Source organism: Triticum aestivum, chromosome 3D (assembly GCF_018294505.1).
Source record: "Triticum aestivum cultivar Chinese Spring chromosome 3D, IWGSC CS RefSeq v2.1, whole genome shotgun sequence".
Lineage (NCBI taxonomy): Eukaryota > Viridiplantae > Streptophyta > Magnoliopsida > Poales > Poaceae > Triticum > Triticum aestivum.
The window spans coordinates 203557415-203580185 of NC_057802.1; positions in this window are offsets into that span (position 1 = coordinate 203557415).

Consider the following 22771-nt stretch of genomic DNA (forward strand, 5'->3'; position numbering starts at 1 on the left):
CCAACCTCCGGCCTCCATGACCCACAGTAATGATGATCTTTTTGCATGCAGTAGGCTCTTGTCAAGTCGAATGGTTGCCGAGGCTGCGTGGGGAAGCGGAGATGCCCACGTCCCATCAAGTGCCACGCATCGGCCGGATCCACAGACGGTTGGGGCCCGCGATGCTCTCCCTTGCCCTTTGGCTTCGCCTCGAAGCCAAGTCCGAGCGCGCCTTGGGCCCGGGGGCTACTGTCAGCGTTCTGGGAACCGGGGTACCCAGACTTACCTGCCTACGGCCCACGGAGTGGCTCCATTGGAGGCCTGATATGGCCCATCTCCAGCACCAACAACACAAGACCCTCGCGAGGGGCCAAGCCTCATGAGGCGGACGACGCCAAGACCTCGTGAGGGAGTGGCCTCCTCTAGGTTGGCTACGAAGGAGCGGAGTTTCCTATGCAGGCGCCCACCTCGTGAGGTTAAGGTGACGCAACCCATGACGACCAATGCCATGCGGGCGCCAGCGGGTGCAGTACAACAGATTTCCTCTTTGGTGCTAAAGAGGCAAGCGCGAGCGCGGAGTCCCAAGGAATCAACCAAAGTTTTCCATTTCCGTGCTACAAGACCAGGACCGCCGAGACGGAGGTCATCGCCGAGCCCACCACGGCATTACAGCCTGCAGCTTTGCAGGCGAAGACCACCTTTTGTCAGGATAAGATGTACTAGTTGTCTCCCTTCAAATTTGGCCATTGTGGGATCCCTTCCCGCCTTCATTTTGGGGGAAGAGGACCAAGGCCACTATAAGTATAGCCTAGCCACCACCATAGAGGAGGAGGGGTCATTCAGACCATCCACATGGATCATTTAGACCATCCACACCCTCACCAGCTCACACAAACACAATAACACACCTCCTAAGGTTGTTCTCCCTTTGTACCAGTTCATCCTCAGCCCACCTCGAGGCTAATCCACCACAAAGCAGGAGTAGGGTATTACACCGCAAGGTGGGCCGAACCTGGGTAAACTGATGTGTCCCTTTCCATTCCAGTTCATCGAGCTAGGCCGTGAGATCGACGAGTTGGCAGACTGGGGAGATTGAGTTCTTCGCACACACCCCAGAGTTCGAATCTATCTTGGGTCCGCGGAGCCCCGGATTCGACAGGCCCATTTCATTCCCATCCGGACCACATACCTTTCAAATCAACTCATGAATCGTCATTTTGCATGGCGTACCTAGAACTATCACCTCATATGGAGGATCCATTTTTACCTCGACATTCGAGGCACATCTTCAGCAAGCCTTGGGGACATCATTGAAATATAGTACATCGTATCACCCTCAGATACATGGCCAGATAGAGCGAGTAAATCAAATACTCGAGGACATGCTCAGGGTATGTGCTCTCGCTCAAGGATCCAAGTGGTAAGACAGCTTACCCTATGCTGAGTTTTCCTACAACAATAGCTATCAATCCAACCTCAAGATGTCACCATATAAAGCCTTGTATGGAGGAAGTGTTGTACCCCCTTAAACTGGTCCCAAACCGGAGACAGTCGTATTTTCGGTACTGACTTGACGATGGAGGGCGAGAAGCAAGTCAGGTAAAACCGAGACAGAGTGCAACTAGCCAAGTCTCGATAGAAGAGCTACTATGATGCTAAGCATCGACAGATCAGTTTTGAACCTGGTGAATATGTCTACCTCCGAGTCACACCTATGAATGGAGTCAAGAGATTTCAGACTCGGGGAAAGCTTGCACCATGGTATATTGGTCTGTATCTAGTTATGTCCAAGGTTGGCACAGTGGCATATCAATTAGAACTTCCCCCGGAACTGACAGGGATACATAATGTCTTCCACGTATCACATCTGCGAAGGTGTATCTCACCACCTGAGAAACGGACTGATATGGCGGAAATAGAGCTTGCTAAGGATCTGACATATGAAGAGAAACCTTTCCGAATAATGGATGAGATGGAAAGATTCACCCGCAGCAAGTCAGTTAAGTTTTACAAGGTGGACTGGGAACACCATACCGAGAGTGAAGCTACCTAGGAAAGGGAAGACTTTTTAAGGACAACATATCCTGAATTGTTTCCTGAGCAACCGAATCTCGAGGATGAGATTCATCCTAAGGGGGGAGGTTTGTGACACCCTGGTTTTTGCCCTCTTTCTTTTTCTAGATTTTATTGCATTTTTTGTTTGAATTTGAGTTTGAATCCACTCATTTGGACTTAATCACTTGGGCATTTTCTTGACTTTCACCCAAGTGACTCATCTAACTCTCAGACTCATCTCTCTCTCTCTGATATATCATAAAATGACCAAGGGAATATTTTTCTTAAATGAAAAATATTCATTTTCCCCCTGAAATAGTACTTCACTCACATCCACTCCAAAGCAACCCTCATTTTTCTTGCCCACAAAAATCTGAGAAAATTTCTGAATATTCTTTGGACCTTGGCACAACTGCCTGTGCAAAAATATTGCATGGTTATTTGGAATATTTTTGCTACAGAAAATCTTTTCCGTTCTGGCCAAAAAATGCAGGTTGTGAAGGAAGTGCATTTTTCCTTGATCCAATGGAGCTGAAATTTTTAGGGATTCATTACCCTCCTAAGAAACCCTTAACCACCAAAACTTAGCCCTAAACTCTTTCTAGATTCTTCTCTGTTAAGCTCACAAGTTTCTGTCCAGAAACTTGCCAAGCGGCTATAGTCTCAACTAGTCGAGATGTGCTTAACTCAGTTGCATGGATCGACCTAGCCTTGCACGAACAACACCCCAGAATTGAATTTAATGCACTACATGGCGTGACGCCATAGTTCACGCGGTGACATGTCGGATGTGGGGTTCCGGCAAACCCTTAAGGTTCGAACACTGGGGTGCACGCGAAGTCTTTCCCTCCTACCAATCTATGCCCTATCTCTCTAAGATCTCACGGACAAACTCAACGAACTCACAACACAAAGAGACACGGGATTTATACTGGTTCGGGCCACTGTTGTGGTGTAATACTCTACTCCAGTGTGGTGGTGGTGGATTGCCTCTTGGGCTGATGATGAACAGTACAAAGGGAAGAACAGTCTCCTGAGGTTGAGGTGTTCTTGTGCTTGGTGGCTTAGCGGGTGAGAGCTGGGTGAACTGCTCGATGTGCTATCAGATGCCCCCTACTGTGGTGGCTAGCTCTACTTATGCTCCTCTTCCCAAATATTGAGCGGGAAGGGAGCCAACAACGGCGGGAAAATTTGAAGGGGGACAGCTAGTACAAGCTATCCTGACAAAAGTGGTCTACGCCTGTGAAAGGCTCTGGTGGTGACGCCGTCTTGGGCTCCACGCACCGATATATCAACCTTTGCCTGATGCCTCGGTACTCCTCGCCTGCGCTGGCCTCCTTAGCAACAAGGACGCTGCGCGCTCTGGCGCCCGCCTGATGTCGATCGTCATGGCTCACATCACGAGAGCCTCATGAGGTTTGCCCCACCTTGATATCTCCGCTCCTCGTGAGCCTGCCTAACTAGGCCGCTCCTGAGGAGGTCTTGCGTCATCCGCCTCGCGAGGCTTGGCCCCTCACGAGGGTCTTCGATGCCATGTTGATGAAGATGGGCCGTACGGCCTGCTGGCTTAGCCACGCCGTGGGCCGCAGGCATGCAAGTCTGGGGACCCCTGTTCCTAGGACGCCGACCGTGACCATGCGTGGACAGGGTGCTAGGCAGCTATTCGACGCGCTCTGGGTGCCGCTGACGTCTCTATTTAGCCCATCCGCGCGCCTGAGGCCAATCCACTTCGCCCCCAAGTGTCTGCTGCCTCGCCTCATCACCCTCGACCTCTCACTGCCGCTCGCCGACGCCGGAGTTCACCGCAACGAGCACGGGCACGACGCGACCAAGTGCACAATGAGCCCGTGCTCACTGTTGTTGTCCCATCCCGCGCCCTGTGCTCGTCTCCGTCCTCCCACAGTGGCCGCGTGATCCCTGGCGACTTCTCCCTCTCTCACTGGCAATCCTTGTCGCCGTTCGCCGCTTCCAGAGTCTCCGGCGAGCTCTCGATCCCCGCCTTGGCCACGCCTATAAATATGACCCTCCCGAGCTCATTTCTCCTTACCACTCAACCCGCTCAACCTCCATGGCACCGTAGGTACCCGCAGCCCGTCCGGGCAGGCCTCTGGCCGCCGTCCCTGTCCCGAGCTCACCGGCGATCCTCTTCCCCTCCCACTCCAGTGCCTCTCGATCTCGACCGACTGCGTGGGCGTGTTCCTGGTGGTCCACTGGTGCTCGCTGACGCCCCCTAGAGCCACTATAGCAACCTCTTGATGCCGACGTCTTCTTCTCCGACGAGCTCCACCCGCTGCAGTCGCTGGAGACGACCGTACCGACCTCGTCCGTCCACCTCTCGCAGGGCTACGGGTACATATCGGTGCGCCGTAGTCTTACCGCCCCTTCCCCGATGGCCACCGACCTCTCCTCGCCGGAGAAACGTCGGCGACTCACCGCCCCTCCTCTGTTTCCCTCTCTCTCTCTCCAAACCTGACAAGCAGGGCCCACTGTCAGCCTCACCACTTGCGCCTGAAGGTTTACGAGTGGAGGCGTATTCGCCAAAATATGCCATCGACGTCACCCTCTCCGGAATTTTCAAGAAATCAATTTAAATTTAGAATATTGACTGAACTTTGACCAGCTATAACTTTTATTCTATAAGTCCAAATGACATGATTATTTTTGCATTGGTTTTGTGTTGAAATTCTCCATCAGCATGCAAAAGATGAGACTTTTGCTTGCTGTGATTATTTTCTAGTGAATTAAACAGTGTTATGTGAAATTTTCCTTTTGTTATTTTAATTATTTTCAAAAGGGATTTCTTGCCTTCAAGATCACCAGAGGGAGTGTGACCCTCCTCTGCACTAAGGCGATCCATGACGAATATTTGAAAGAGTGTCATTTCAATAACTATGGTTTTTACTTGAATATGGTTATTTTAAATGCATATAGAAAATTCATATAAAGTATTTGATGCTAGTTTCATATTTATGCTATATTGTTCTGTTATCAGTAGCATTTTAATTGAATAACTATGTCTATGCAGTAGGGAAATGTGATGATATGCTTGATCTAGTTCATATCGGTATTTTGATAAAATGATGCATATATGATTTAGTGCAATTTTCATGGCTTACTATGACTCGGTAAATTTATTTGCAAGTTGAAACCTGATAATAAACCAACTTGAACATGTTGTTGATCGAGTCATGGTGCCACGGAATCGAGCTTCCCTAACTGCAACCACACTTGCCTTTATGGAGGCCCTTTCGCGGTCTGTTTTTATGCCTTTCGCCGGTGCCTCCAACAAGGGAAGGTTATTCGCTGGCGCTGCCCTGGCCCGGTAGGCAGGTATAACCTTGTGTGTCCGTAGTTGTTTTGGTACCATGTCCCTGTTTGGGACGATTGTTTTGCCACGACGGTGGCCGTTGGATGTCCGGAGTGGCATCGAGGCCACCCATGACTTTGCCCAAAGGGGAGTTGGCCGGAGTGGCCGGGAGAGTGTCATGGCGATAGGCTGGTTCAATCGGAACGCCATTGGTCCACCCGAATGGGAGTCCAAGGCCATGGGTTCCCTGTTGTGGGTACAGTGTACTAACCTATGCAGAGTGTGTATAATCTGCTTAAATATCGTTGTTATTGTTTGCCGTTGTTGCTTTATTTGTGTGAGCTTGCAAGTACATTCAATGTATAGACCTGGCGTGTCATGCCAGTTTCAGGATAAATCATATCGGAGTTGGAGTTGCATATCGTATCATAGTCTAGACCGTGTCCACATCAGTGTCCCTGTGAGATGGAGTCCTTCTACATCGTTGTTCGGCTGCGGAGTAGTTTTATCGTCATGTCGAGGCCCCTGCTTATGTCTACTAAATAATGTACATATGTTTAGTAGCACCGCGTGTGCCGCTTGGCCTCGCTACTTGATGTAATATTAGACTCTATGTTCTGCTAGTTCCAATAAAGCGGTTGTATTTCTGTACCAATCTGTTGTGTGTTGCCAGAAGACATGATCTCTAGGCTGGCAATACAAGGCAAACCGGTCGCTCTGAGCCAGGGTGCCGCACCGGGATGATGAAGAATGGCCACAGGTGATGATTTCCCCCTCCGGCAGAGTGCCGAAGCAGGGTATAGATTTGTTTTTCATGGCTACAGAGGCTCGCAGTGGCGGAACTTCTGATCTAGGGTTACTCCCATGGTTTTTGGAATATTTGACAAATTATAGGGTGAAGAGACGGTGCGGGAGGCCACCGAGGTGGGCACAACACACCTGGGCGTGCCTGGGCCCCCAGGCGTGCCCCGGTGGGTTGTTCTCTCCTCAGAGCTCCCCTCTGGTACTTCTTTGACCCACCGGGTGTCTTCTGGTCCAGAAAAAATCTCCAAAAAGTTTCGCTGCGTTTGGACTCCTATTGGTATTGGTTTTCTGTGATGTAAAAAACAAGCAAAACACAGCAACTGGCACTGGGCACTATGTCAATAGGTTAGTGCCAAAAATGATATAAAATGATTGTAAAACATCCAAGAATGATAATATAATAGCATGAATACTTCATAAATTATATATACGTTGGAGGTTTTCTGTGGCAGAGAAGGGGAAGGCTCCCAAGGAGGGGCCAGGCTCGCTGCCACCCAAAAGAGGCCATGGGCGGCCCCCAAAACACGCGGCGACTCCAGCGGCGGTCCCTCGGGGGCGCGGGCGCGCCCCTTCAGCGGCCAGCGTTGCCTTTGGCAGCTGTGGTGGTGCTTCTTCCCGCGGTAGGAGCTGCCGCCGACAGGGTGACCTCAGCAATGGGGGAAGGTGCGTGGCGATCGCCCAGCCACCACGTCCGCGCTCCCACTCAGCTAACGCATCTCCGAAATCCGACATGTGGTAGGGGAGGCCAGCGGGCATCTGGTTACCGCTTCCGTGTTTCTTCGCGAGTGCGCTGCCGGCCGGGGGGCCTGGTGGCGTCTGGCTGCAGGCCGATGGCTGCTGCAGCAAGGCCTCATGGGTGGATGTTGAAGTCACCGCCACTGGCAACGTCTTCCTGAACCGCGGGTGGCAGTATTTCGCCCGTGCGTGTGGCATGCATGGGAGAGGCACCCTCCACCTCAGGCACGACAGCGTCGCGACCCTCTACGTCAGGGTGTTCGGGGAAGGCGACCAATGCTCAGGGTGCTGCTTGGAAAGCGACAGCGATGCCGACGATGGCGAGTTTGCCCTTGACGACGGACGCATCACCTCCAGGGATGGCGGCTCCTCCTCCGGGTAGAGCACCAGCGACGGCGACTACAACAGGCCTCTGCATCGCCGGGCTCGAACTGAGGAGGGTGACTGATACGTCCATTTTGCATCATGCCTTTATATCAATATTTATTGCATTATGGGCTGTTATTACACATTATGTCACAAATCTTATGCCTATTCTCTCTTATTTTACAAGGTTTACATGAAGAGGGAGAATACCGGCAGCTGGAATTCTGGGCTGGAAAAGGAGCAAATATTAGAAACCTATTTTGCACAACTCCAAAAGTCCCGAAACTCCACGGAAGTCATTTTTGGAAATAATAAAAAATACTGAGAGAAGAAAATACCAGAGGGGGCCCACACCCTGGCCACGGGGGTGGGGGGCGCGCCCTACCCCCCTGGGCGCACCCCCCTGCCTCGTGGGCCCCCTGGTGGCCCTCCGGTGCCCATCTTATGCTATATGAAGTCTTTCGTCCGAGGAAAAATCATAAGCAAGCTTTCGGGACGAGACTCCGCCGCCACGAGGCGGAACCAATCTAGGGCTCTGGCGGAGCTGTTCTGTCGGGGACACTTCCCTCCGGGAGGGGGAAATCATTGCCATCGTCACCACCAATGCTCCTCCCATCGGGAGGGGGCCAATCTCCATGAACATCTTCACCAGCACCATCTCCTCTAAAACCCTAGTTCATCTCTTGTATCCATTATTTGTCGCATAGCCTGGGATTGGTACCTGTAGGTTGCCAGTAGTGTTGATTACTCCTTGTAGTTGATGCTTGTTGGTTTATTTGGTGGAAGATCATATTTTCAGATCCATTATGCATATTAATACCCCTCTGATTATGAACATGAATATGCTTTGTGAGTAGTTACGTTTGTTCCCGAGGACATGGGAGAAGTCTTGCTATTAGTAGTCATGTGAATTTGGTATTCGTTCGACATTTTGATGAGATGTATGTTGTCTCTCCTCTAGTGGTGTTATGTGAACATCGACTACATGACACTTCACCATTGTTTGGGCCTAGAGGAAGGCATTGGGAAGTAATAATTAGATGATTGGTTGCTAGAGTGACAGAAGCTTAAACCCTAGTTTATGCGTTGCTTCGTAAGGGGCTGATTTGGATCCATATGTTTCATGCTATGGTTAGGTTCACCTTAATAATTCTTTTGTAGTTGCGGATGCTTGCAATAGGAGTTAATCATAAGTGGGATGGTTGTCAAGGTAAGTACAGCACCCAAGCACCGGTCCACCAACATATCGAATTATCAAAGTACCGAATGCGAATATTATGAACGTGATGAAAACTAGCTTGACGGTAATTCCCATGTGTCCTCGGGAGCGCTTTCCTTCATATAAGAGTTTGTTCAGGCTTGTCCTTTGCTAAAAAAAGGATTGGGCCATATTGCTGCACTTTATTTACTTTCATTACTTGTTACCCGTTACAAATTACTTTATCACAAAACTATCCGTTACCGATAATTTCAGTGCTTGCACAGAATACCTTGCTGAAAACCGCTTATCACTTCCTCCTGCTCCTTGTTGGGTTCGACACTCTTACTTATCGAAAGGACTACGATAGATGCCCTATACTTGTGGGTCATCAAGACTCTTTTCTGGTGCTGTTGCCGGGGAGTGAAGCGCCTTTGGTAGGTGGAATTTGGTAAGGAAAATTTTTATATAGTGTGCCGAAATTTACTGTCACTTGTTACTATGGAAAGTAATCTTTTGAGGGGCTTGTTCGGGGTATTTTCACCTCGACCAGTAGAGCAAAGAGTTGCTCCTCAACCTGCTATGCCTACTGAAAATGAAAATGTTTACTTTGAAATTCCTTCGGGTATGATAGAAAAACTGCTAGCTAATCCTTTTGCAGAAGACGGAACATTACATCCTGATGAGCACCTAATCTATGTGGATGAAGTTTGTGGATTATTTAAGCTTGAAGGTATGCCCGATGATGTTATCAAGAAGAAGGTCTTCCCTTTATCTTTGAAGGGAGATGCATTGACATGGTATAGGCTATGTGATGATATGGGATCATGGAACTACAGACGATTGAAATTGGAATTTCATCAGAAGTTTTATCCTATCCGTCTTGTTCATCGTGATCGTAATTATATATATAATTTTTGGCCTTGCGAAGGAGAAAGCATCGCTCAAGCTTGGGGGAGGCTTAAGTCAATGTTATATTCATGCCCCAATCATGATCTCTCGAGAGAAATGATTATTCAAAATTTTTATGCTCGGCTTTCTGACAACAATCGCACCATGCTCGATACTTCTTGTACTGGTTCTTTTATGATGAAGGCTATTGAATTCAAATGGGATTTATTGGAAATAATTAAATGCAACTCTGAAGATTGGGATCTCGACAAAGGTAAGGGGTCACGTATAACACCTAAGTTTGATTGTGTTAAATCTTTTATGGACACCGATGTTTTCCGTAAATTTAGCACTAAATATGGACTTGACTCTGAGATAGTAGCTTCTTTTTGTGAATCTTTTGCTGCTCATGTTGATCTCCCTAAGGAGAAGTGGTTTAAATATAATCCTCCCGTTGAAGTAAAAGTAGTTGCACCTATTAAACTTGAAGAAAATACTATCACTTATAATGATCCTATTGTTCCTACTGCTTATGTTGAGAAACCACCTTTCCCTGTTAGAATAAAGGATCATGCTAAAGCTTCAACTGTAGTCAACAAATGTAATATTAGGACACACAAACCGCCTGAACAAGTTAAAGTTGAACCTAATATTTCTATAGTTAAAGATCTCTTGGCTAATAATATCGATGGGCATGTCATTTACTTCTGCAATGAGACTGCTAGAATTGCTAAACCTAGTGCTAAAGATAAACATAGACCTGTGGTAGGCATGCCTGTTATTTCTGTTAAAATAAGAGATCATTGTTATCATGGCTTGTGTGATATGGGTGCTAGTGCTAGTGCAATACCTATTGACTTATACAAAGAAATATGCATGATATTGCACCCGCTGAGTTAGAAGAAATTGATGTCACCATTAAGCTTGCCAATAGAGATACTATTTCACCAATTGGGATTGTTAGAGAGGTTGAAGTCTTGTGTGGAATAGTTAAACATCCTGCTGATTTTCTTGTTCTTGGTTCCCCACAGGATAGCTTTTTTCCCATTATATTCGATAGACCCTTCTTGAATACTGTTAATGCTAAGATAGACTGCGAAAAGGATATTGTTACTATTGATTTGGATGATATGTCTCATGAGTTTAATTTCTCTAAATTTCGTAGACAACCTCGTGATGAGGAATTGCCTAGTAAAGATGAAATTATTGGTCTTGCTTCTATTGCCGTGCCTCCTAATGATCCTTTAGAACAATATTTGCTAGACCATGAAAATGATATGTTTATGAATGAAAGAAGGGAAATAGATGAAGTGTTCTTTAAACAGGGACCTATTCTGAAACACAATTTGCCTGTTGAAATCCTAGGGGATCCCCCTCCACCCAAGGGTGATCCCGTGTTTGAGCTTAAACCGTTGCCTGATACTCTTAAATATGCTTATCTTGATGAAAAGAAGATATATCATGTTATTATTAGTACTAACCTTTCAGAGAAGGAGGAAGAAAAATTATTGAAAACCCTGAAGAAGCACCGTGCTGCTATTGGATATACTCTTGATGATCTTAAGGGCATTAGTCCCACTCTATGCCAACACAAAATAAATTTGGAGAAAGATGCCAAACTAGTTATTGATCATCAACGACGGCTGAATCCTAAGATGAAAGAAGTGGTAAGAAAGGAAATACTAAAGATCCTTGAGGCAGGTATAATCTATCCCGTTGTTGATAGTCAGTGGGTAAGGCTTGTCCATTGTGTCCCTAAGAAGGGAGGTATTACTGTCGTTCCTAATGATAAAGATGAATTGATTCGGCAAAGAATTATTACAGGTTATAGGATGGTAATTGATTTCCGCAAATTAAATAAGGCTACTAAAAAAGATCATTACCCCTTACCTTTTATTGATCAAATGCCAGAAAGATTACCTAAACATACACATTTTTGCTTTCTAGATGGTTACTTTGGTTTCTCTCAAATACCTGTGTCAGCTGATGATCAAGCAAAGACCACTTTTACTTGCCCTTTCTGTACTTTTGTTTATAGACGTATGCCTTTTGGTTTATATAATGCACCTGCAACCTTTCAAAGATGCATGATGGCTATATTCTCTGATTTTTGTGAAAAGATATGTGAGGTTTTCATGGACGATTTCTCCGTTTATGGCTCCTCTTTTGATGATTGCTTGAGCAACCTTGATCGAGTTTTGCAGAGATGTGAAGAAACTAATCTTGTCTTGAATTGGGAGAAGTGCCACTTTATGGTTAATGAAGGCATTGTCTTGGGGCATAAAATTTCTGAAAGAGGTATTGAAGTGGATAAAGCTAAAGTTGATGCTATTGAAAAGATGCCGTGTCCCAAGGACATCAAAGGTATAAGAAGTTTCCTGGGTCATGCCGGTTTTTATAGGAGGTTCATTAAGGACTTCTCAAAAATTTCTCGGCCTCTGACTAATCTCTTACAAAAAGATATACCTTTCATTTTTGATGATGATTGTGTAGAAGCATTTGAAATACTTAAGAAAGCATTAATCTCTGCACCTATTGTTCAGCCACCTTATTGGAATTTACCTTTTGAAATTATGTGTGATTCCAGCGATTATGCTGGAGGTGTTGTTCTAGGGCAAAGAGTTGATAAGAAATTAAATGTTATTCAATATGCTAGTATAACTCTAGACAATGCCTAGAGAAATTATGCCACTACTGAAAAGGAATTTTTAGCAGTTGTATTTGCCTGTGATAAGTTCAGACCTTATATTGTTGATTCTAAAGTAACTATTCACACTGATCATGCTGCTATTAAATATCTTATGGAAAAAAGATGCTAAACCTAGACTTATTAGATGGTTTCTCTTGCTACAAGAATTTGATTTACATATTATTGATAGAAAGGGAGCTGAGAACCCTATTGCAGACAACTTGTATAGGTTAGAAAATGTTCTTGATGACCCACTACCTATTGATGATAGCTTTCCTGATGAACAATTAAATGTCATAAATGCTTCTCGTACTGCTCCATGGTATGCTGATTATGCTAATTACATTGTTGCTAAATTTATACCACCTAGTTTCACATACCAGCAAAAGAAAATGTTTTTCTATGATTTGAGACATTACTTCTGGGATGACTCACATCTTTATAAAGAAGGAGTAGATGGTGTTATTAGACGTTGTGTACCTGAGCATGAACAGGAACAGATCCTATGCAAGTGTCACTCCGAGGCTTATGGAGGACACCACGTTGGAGATAGAACTGCACATAAGGTATTGCAATCCGGTTTTTATTGGCCTACTCTCTTCAAGGATGCCCGTAAGTTTGTCTTGTCTTGTGATGAATGTCGAAGAATTGGTAATATTAGTAGACGTCAAGAAATGCCTATGAATTATTCACTTGTTATTGAACCATTTGATGTTTGGGGCTTTGATTATATGGGACCGTTTACTGCCTCTAATGGGTATACACATATTCTAGTTGCTGTTGATTACGTTACTAAGTGGGTAGAAGCTATTCCAACTTGTAGTGATGATCATAACACCTCTATTAAGATGCTTAAAGAAGTTATTTTTCCGAGGTTTGGAGTCCCTAGATATTTAATGACTGATGGTGGTTCACATTTTATTCATGGTGCTTTTCGTAAAATGCTTGCTAAGTATGATGTTAATCATAGAATTGCATCTCCTTATCACCCACAGTCTAGTGGTCAAGTAGAATTGAGTAATAGAGAGCTCAAATTATTTTAGCAAAAGACTGTTAATATATCTAGAAAGAATTGGTCTAAGAAACTTGATGATGCATTATGGGCCTATAGAACTGCATATAAAAATCCTATGGTTATGTCTCCGTATAAAATGGTTTATGGAAAAGCATGTCACTTACCTCTCGAACTAGAACATAAGGCATACTGGGCCATGAGAGAGCTCAATTATGTTTTCAAACTTGCCGGTGAGAAGAGGTTATTTGACATTAGCTCACTTGATGAATGGAGAACCCAAGCCTATGAAAATGCCAAGCTGTTTAAAGAGAAATTTAAAAGATGGCATGACAAAAGGATACAAAAGTGTGAGTTTAATGTAGGTGATTATGTATTGCTATACAACTCTCATTTAAGATTTTTTGCAGGAAAACTTCTCTCCAAATGGGAAGGTCCTTATGTTAACGAGGAGGTCTATTGTTCCGGTGCCATAAAAATCAACAACTTCGAAGGCACAAATCCGAAGGTGGTGAACGGTCAAAGAATCAAACATTATATCTCAGGTAATCCCATAAATGTTGAAACTAATATTATTGAAACTATAACCCCGGAGGAATACATAAGGGACACTTTCCAAAACATTTCAGACTCCGAAAAGGAATAGGTATGTGGTACGGTAAGTAAACCGACTCCAAAACAGTTCTAATGGCAATTTTTCTCCGTTTTGGAATATTTAGAAAAATAGGAAAATAAGAAGCAGTCCGGGAAAGACACGAGGCCTCCATGAGGGCGGAGGGCGTGCCCTACCCCCTGGGAGCGCACCCCTACCTCTTGGGCACCTCGTGTGCTCTCCGGACTCTGTTTTCTTGCACGATACTTCTTTTGGTCGGTAAAAATTCATTATATAATATCCCGAAGGTTTTGACTGTTTTTCTGACAGATCTAGATCGTCATGACGTCTGCAAGCGCCCCCAAGGACAAGTTCTTCGAGAAGGTCATCAACTCTTACCTCGCGGAGGTGCTGCAACACCCTCAAACCATTGAGATGCGTGATGGGTTGCTGCACATCCGCGATGTTGAGGGACCAAGGAGGACCGGAAGCGTGGAGACGAGGCTCGAAGCAATGGAGCAACAAGTTTTCAAGTGCCAGGGGATGGTGGAACGTGGACTCAATGCCAAACACATGATGATCGCGGAGTTCACCATCAACCACAAGCTGGATGCCAAGAACATTGGGGAGACCATCTTCAAGCTTCCCGAGAAGACCGAGCACCTCCAAGCCCAAATCTATGACCTGCAAAAACCAAAACTGTGAGTATGAATATAGATTCAAGAGGATGAGTTTGGCTGCAGATTTGAGGGTCTCGGAGACTCGATCATCCTTCTATGACGGTGAGCCTAGGCCTTGGAAGATGGACGACAAGCCCACATCATCAACAACTCCACCATCTTCTTTACCAGCAAAGGAGATATAATCATATGGGTATGGGCACTCCCCTCGGCAACTGCCAAGCTTGGGGAGGTGCCCCGGTATCGTATCGTATCACCATCACATCTCTATCTTTACCGTTTTCTTAGTTCGATCCTTTTATTAATATCTTGTTCTAGTAGAATAAAAGTTTTTGGTATGATCTAGTTTTGAGTTTTGCCTTATGATCCCTTTATGTAATCATGTCCGTGAGCTATATAATAAAGATTAGTGTTGAGTCAAGGGCTTCATTATTTTGCCATGATCTTGAGGGAATAAAAGAAAAAGAAGGAATAAAAAGAAATAAAGAGATCATATTGATCTTATGGAGGGTAATGACTTCACATATAAAGAGTATGATGATTAAAAGTTGTTGAGAGTTGACAAACATATCTTTGGTCATCGTTGCAATTAATAGGAAGTAATAAAGAAAGAGAGGTTTCACATATAAATATACTATCTTGGACATCTTTTATGATTGTGAGCACTCATTAAAATATGACATGCTAAAGAGTTGATGTTGGACAAGGAAGACAACGTAATGGGTTATGTTTTCTTATATTGGAAATAAAGTATATTGTCATGGATCATCCAACATGTTGAGCTTGCCTTTCTCCCTCATGCTAGCCAAATTCTTTGCACCAAGTAGAGATACTACTTGTGCTTCCGAATTCCCTTAAACCCAGTTTTGCCATGAAAGTCCACCATATCTACATATGGATTGAGTAAGATCCTTCAAGTAAGTTGTCATCGGTGCAAGCAATAAAAATTGCTCTCTAAATATGTATGGTTGATTAGTGTGGAGGAAATAAGCTTTATACGATCTTGTGATGTGGAATAAATAAAAGCGACGGACTACGCAATAAAGGTCCATATCACAAGTGGCAATATAAAGTGACGTTCTTTCGCATTAAGATTTTGTGCATCCAACCCTGAAAGCGCATGACAACCTCTGCTTCCCTCTGCGAAGGGCCTATCTTTTACTTTTATCTCTTACCCTTATGGAGGAGTCATGGTGATCTTCTCCTTTCCTTTTTACATTTTATCCTTTGGCAAGCACCTTGTTTTGGAAAGATCCTGATATATATATCCAATTGGATGTAAGTTAGCATGAACTATTATTGTTGACATTACCCTTGAGGTAAAAGGTAGGGAGGCGAAACTATAAGCCCCTATCTTTCTCTGTGTCCGATTAAAACTCCGTAACCACAAGTATTGCGTGAGTGTTAGCAATTGTGAAAGACTAAATGATAGTTGAGTATGTGGACTTGCTGAAAAGCTCTTATATTGACTCTTTCTGATGTTATGATAAATTACAATTGCTTCAATGGCTGAGATTATAGTTTGTTAGTTCTCAATGAAGTTTCTGATTCCTACTTGACATTGTGAATAGATTATTACTTGAGCATAAGAAATCATATGACAATATCCATATGTGTTGCTGTTCTAAGAATGATCATGATGCCCTCATGTCCGTATTTTATTTTATCGACACCTCTATCTCTAAACATGTGGACATATTTATTATTATCGGCTTCCGCTTGAGGACAAGCGAGGTCTAAGCTAGGGGGAGTTGATACGTCCATTTTGCATCATGCCTTTATATCGATATTTATTGCATTATGGGATGTTATTACACATTATGTCACAATTCTTATGCCCGTTCTCTCTTATTTTACAAGGTTTACATGAAGAGGGAGAATACCGGCAGCTGGAATTTTGGGCTGGAAAAGGAGCAAATATTAGAAACCTATTCTGCACAACTCGAAAAGTCCTGAAACTCCACGTAAGTTATTTTTGGAAATAATAAAAAATGGGATAATTAATTTGGTGCCCTTAGTTGTGTCCCACTCGGTAGGTTTACCCCTAGTTTCCGAAAATGCTTGTTCCTGCCCAAACCACTTTGCCCCTCTTATGCTTTTGCCCTTTGACCGTTTGACCATCACTTTGAAAACTTCGTAAAAAATTCATACTAACTCAGAAAAATCCAAATAAGATATCAAATGTTCAGAAAAGCATCACCTATATATGCATCTCATTTGCATTCATGAAAAACGTGTTGGCTAGTCCCCATCTAAGTTTTAGCTCATATGATCTTAGCATGAACAATAAAATCTAAAAATTCTAAAAAAAATTGGTGGCAAACTTTCACCAATGTTTTGAGTGCTTGCCAAGTTTCATATGGGAATGGCATTCCTCAAAGTCATGGTAAAAAATGAAATTTTGGACCATTGATTTTTGTGTTTTTGCCATGACTTCCACGAATGTCATTCCCATATGAAACTTGGCAAGCACTCAAAACATTTGTCAAAGTTTGCCACCAAATTATTTCTAGAATTTTTAGATTTTACTGTTCAGCTAAGATCATATGAGCTAAAACTAAGATGGGGACTGGCCAACACTTTTTTCATGAATGTAAATGACATGCACATATATGTGACGCTTTTTTGAACATTTTGATATCTTATTTCAATTTTTCTAAGTTAGTATGAATTTTTTATGAAGTTTTCAAAGTGATGGTCAAACAGTCAAAGGGCAAAAGAATAAGAGGAGCAAAGTGGTTTGGGTAAGAACACGTGTTTTTGGAGACTAGGGGTAAACCTGCCGAGTGTGACCCAACTAGGGGCATAAAATCAATTCTCCCATAAAAAATACTGAGCGAAGGAAATACCAGAGGGGGCCCACACCCTGGCCACGAGGGTGGGGGGCGCGCCCTACCCCCTGGGCGCGCCATCTGCCTCGTGGGCCCCCTGGTGGCCCTCCGGTGCCCATCTTCTTCTATATGAAGTCTTTCGTCCAAGAAAAATCATAAGCAAGCTTTCGGGACGAGACTCCGCCGCCATGAGGCGGAACCTTGGCGGAACCAATCTAGGGCTCTGGCGGAGCTGTTCTGCCGGGGACACTTCCCTCCGCGAGGGGGAAATCATCGCCATCGTCATCACCAACGCTCCTCTCATCGGGAGGGGGCCAATCTCCATCAACATCTTCACCAGCACCATCTCCTCTAAAACCCTAGTTCATCTCTTGTATCCAATCTTTTTCTCATAGCCTGGGATTGGTACCTGTAGGTTGCTAGTAGTGTTATTACTCCTTGTAGTTGATGCTAGTTGGTTTATTTGATGGAAGATCATATGTTCAGATCCATTGTGCATATTAATACCCCTCTGGTTATGAACATGAATATGTTTTGTGAGTAGTTACGTTTGTTCCTGAGGAGATGGGAGAAGTCTTGCTATTAGTAGTCATGTGAATTTGATATTCGTTCGATATTTTGATGAGATGCATGTTGTCTCTCCTCTAGTGGTGTTATGTGAACGTCGACTACATGACACCTCACCATTGTTTGGGCCCATAGGAAGGCATTGGGAAGTAATAAGTAGATGATGGGTTGCTAGAGTGACAGAAGCTTAAACCCTAGTTTATGCGTTGCTTCGTAAGGGGCTGATTTGGATCCATATGTTTCATGCTATGGTTAGGTTCACCTTAATACTTCTTTTGTAGTTGCGGATGCTTGCAATAGGAGTTAATCATAAGTGGGATGCTTGTCAAGTAAGGACAGCACCCCAAGCACCGGTCCATCCACATATCAAATTATCAAAGTACCGAACGCGAATCATATGAACGTGATGAAAACTAGCTTGACGATAATTCCCATGTGTCCTCGGGAGCGCTTTCCTTCATATAAGAGTTTGTCCAGGCTTGTCCTTTGCTACAAGAAGGATTGGGCCATCTTTCTGCACTTTATTTACTTTCATTACTTATTACCTGTCACAAATTACTTTATCACAAAACTATCTGTTATCGATAAGTTCAGTGCTTGCAGAGAATACCTTGCTGAAAATTTGTTATCATTTCCTTCTGCTCCTCGTTGGGTTCGACACTCTTACTTATGAAAAGCACTACGATAGATCCCCTACACTTGTGGGTCATAAGTGACGAGCCGTGCCGCCATCGTGCTCCGGTAAAGCGGGAGGAGGACTCCGACTGAGCTCGAGTGTTGCTGGAGCCGGGCCTCATGAGCCGCTGTGGTCGCGTAGCCATTTCCGTTTTTTTCCTGCATCAAGATAGGAGTAGAAGGCCCCGTCGAGGTGTGTAATGAACCATGGCGCTTGTGCTATTATGCTATGCTTGTTATTTTTATATTATGTCGTGATATCCACACTGCTAGTGGGTGTGGTTAGGGTGAGTTAGGTGGATGTGCTTGCGGTAGACTCCCATCCTGCGAGGGCATGCCCTTTCAGGGCTTGGATTTCCTACGTGCCCCTTGTTTCAGGGGCGTCTTCCAAGGGCTTCCTTCTTGAAAGCTGGAGAATCGTCGAGCCTCCAGAGGCGTCATGTGGCTGCAGGGTTAGTAGACTTTATGAGGCGCCATACCTTGCGCAAGCCCCCTAGCGCGGGTTGGTCGCGGCTAGTACGCCACTCCGCGATGCCTGGAGGCACGGACTCGAGAGGGCGCGCATGCCCGTGAGCTCATTTGAGAGCGTCCCGCGAGGATTAAGGCGCCAAAGCTGGGGCAGCAAGGTTTTGGCGGGGTGTGGTCGCGGGCGAGCCCAGGCGCACACACCGTACCCAGCCCCCGCGCGCGGGACGCGTGAGGAAGAGCGACGGGCAACTGCCACTCTTCCTAAGACAAGGTTTCAAAGGGCGAACATTGTGGGGAGAGAAAATCCCAACCCTTGCGAATGAATGACACGAAAGCTCCAAATTTCATTCAACAAGTCGAAAACCGGCTGGAGAAAGCAAGAAAAAGAATAGCCACGTCCGGCACCTAGACTAGTCTTCTTGTCTTCCCACCAGCGCGGAGCATGGGGCCTCCACTAGGATGTGGGTGGCAGCCCTCGTGAGGCCCAGGGCGGCACTCAGGAGAGTCCGAGGCATGTACAACCCCAACTCATTATTATGTGAGAGTGTCATCAGCGGAGATCTTCACAGGCACGGGGCCTTGGTCATGGGTAGAACTTCCAGAGGTGCTGGATGTTCCAGGCGTTCTGGATGGGGACCCCGTCCTGCGTCTCCAGGAGCGCGGTGCCAGGCCTGGAGACACGGGCCATCCTGAACGGGCACTCCCACATGGGCGAGAGCTTATGAAGCCCTTCCCTGGAGAGCACTCGCCTCAGGATGAGATCACCCACCTCGACAGTCCTGGAGCGGACGATGCGGCAATGATACCGCCACAACACCTGCTGGTACCTCGCTGCATGGAGCGAGGATTGGCGGCGGCGCTCCTCCCCTAGCATGAGGTCCATCCACTACAAAAAAAAGACACATCCGTGACATTTTGGGCCGAACAATTTTTTTTCTGTCATACTTATGACACTTCTATTACAATAATTGTGACAAAACACGGTATCATCATAGATGTGGTGGGGTCCTACTTCTATGACAAAAAATCATGACAGAAAATGAGCTTTTCATCCTGGGCGGGCCGGAGACGCAGCTGCATGATATTCTTTGGGCCGTCCATGACGAAAAAACCGTGGTAGAAAAGCAAGGGCGAGGAAAATATCAGGGTGTTCCCGATTACGGTGGGTGGTCGGGACCGAGCGATGCGCGTTTCCCTCGTACACGCACGCGCATGGGTGCGAGGCGTTGGGCTCTAACTGAACCCGAGCGATTGCACTGCAGGCTACGCGTTACTGAACCCGAGCGATCGATCGATGGCTGTTAACTGAACCCAATCGAGCGATTGCTTCGCTACTGCTGCTAACTGAAGACGATCGATGCTGCCTCTGGATGAACAGTGAGCGTTGCTGGGGGGGGGGGGTTGGATGAACAGTTCCTGGTGGGGGTGGATGAACAAGACCCCGTGGTGTTGCCTCTGGATGAATAGGACGACGATCGATCGAGCCGGTTGGGGCTGGATGAACAGGACCCCGTGGAGGGCTGGATGAACAGGACCACCCATGGAGGGCAGGATGAACAGTAGACGCTGGAGGGCTGGATGAATAGTAGCCCGTGGAGGGGTGGTTGAACAGGAGCCCATGGAGAGGGCTGGTTGAACAGTAGCCGGTGGAGTAGTGCGCGGTGGAGGCTGGATGAACAGGAGCCCGTGGATGAACAGTCCCAGGTGGAGGCTGGAGGAGGTCGAAAGTGGATGAACAGTAGCCCGTGGAGGCTGGAGGGGGTCGACGGTGGAGATGAACAGTATCCCGTGAGTCCCGTTTTTCGGTACGCCACACCCCTCCCGATGAACAAGACCCTAGTTTCGACTGTAGCGCTCCAACACAAGTCCGTTTCATCTGTTTTGCGGTACGCCACACCCCTCCCGATCAACAGGACCCCCGTTTCAACCGTAGGAGGTCCGTTTCCTCCGTTTTGCGGTACGCCAGATGATACGTCTCCAACGTATCTATAATTTTTGATTGTTCCATGCTATTATATTACCTGTTTTGGATGTTTATGGGCTTTACTAAACACTTTTATATTATTTTTGGGACTAACCTATTAACTGGAGGCCCAGCCCAAATTGTTGTTTTCTCGCCTATTTCAGTGTTTCGAAGAAAAGGAAAATCAAACGGAGTCAAAATGGAATGAAACCTTCGGGAGAGTTATTTTTGGAACGGAAGCAATCCAGGAGACTTAGAGTAGACGTCATGGAAGCTTCGAGGTGGCCACGAGGCAGGGAGGCGTGCCTGCCCCCCTGGGCGCGCCCCCACCCTCGTGGGCCCCTCGTGGCTCCCCTGACCGACTTCTTTCTCCTATATATGTCCAGATACCCTAGAAACATAGGGGAACATAATAGATCGGGAGTTCCGCCACCGCAAGGCTCTGTAGCCATGAAAAACCAATTGGGACCCTATTCCGGCACCCTGCCGGAGGGGCAATCCCTCACCGGCGGCCATCTTCATCATCCCGACGCTCTCCATGACGAGGAGGGAGGAGTTCACCCTTGGGGCTGAGGGTATGTACCAGTAGCTATGTGTTTGATCTCTCTCTCTCTCTCTCTCGTGTTCTTGAGGTGGTACGATCTTGATGTATCATGAGCTTTCCTATTATAGTTGGATCTTATGATGTTTCTCCCCCTCCACTCTCTTGTAATGGATTGAGTTTTCCTTTTGAAGTTATCTTATCGGATTGAGTCTTTAAGGATTTGAGAACACTTGAAGTATGTGGTGCATGTGCTTATCTGTGGTGACAATGGGATATTCTCGTGATCCACTTGATGTATGTTTTGGTGATCAACTTGCGGGTTCCGTAACATTGTGAACTTATGCATAGGGGTTGGCACACGTTTTCGTCTTGACTCTCCGGTAGAAACTTTGGGGCACTCCATGAAGTACTTTGTGTTGGTTGAATAGATGAATATGAGATTGTGTGATGCATATCGTATAATCATACCCACGGATACTTGAGGTGACATTGGAGTATCTAGGTGACATTAGGGTTTTGGTTGATTTGTGTCTGAAGGTGTTTTTCTAGTACGAACTCTATGATAGATCGAACGGAAAGAATAGCTTCGTGTTATTTTACTACGGACTCTTGAATAGATTGATCAGAAAGAATAACTTTGAGGTGGTTTCGTACCCTACCACAATCTCTTCGTTTGTTCTCCGTTATTAGCGACTTTGAAGTGACTCTTTGTTGCATGATGCGGGATAGTTATATGATCCAATTATGTTATTATTGTTGAGAGAACTTGCACTAGTGAAAGTATGAACCCTAGGCCTTGTTTCCTAGCATTGCAATATCGTTTGTGCTCACTTTTATCATTAGTTACCTTGCTGTTTTTATATCTTCAGATTACAAAACCTATATCTACCATCCATATTGCACTTGTATCACCATCTCTTCGCCGAACTAGTGCACCTATACAATTTACCATTGTATTGGGTGTGTTGGGGACAGAACAGACTCTTTGTTATTTGGTTGAAGGGTTGTTTGAGAGAGACCATCTTCAACCTACGCCTCCCACGGATGGATAAACCTTAGGTCATCCACTTGAGGGAAATTTGCTACTGTCCTACAAACCTCTGCACTTGGAGGCCCAACAATGTCTACAAGAAGAAGGCTGCATAGTAGACATCAAGCTCTTTTCTGGCGCCGTTGCCGGGGAGGTGAGTGCTTGAAGGTATATCTTTAGATCTTGCAATAGAATCTTTTAGTTTCTTGTTTTATCACTAGTTTAGTTTATAAAAGAAAACTAGAAAAAAAAATGGAATTAAGGGTGCCTCATATGCTTCATCTTTTTAATGTCTTTCATGAAAATGATGGGAAGGAAAATTGTGCTCAAGTACTAGAAGAAGAATTACATAGAATGCTTGGCATAAAATATGTTAATGATGAGC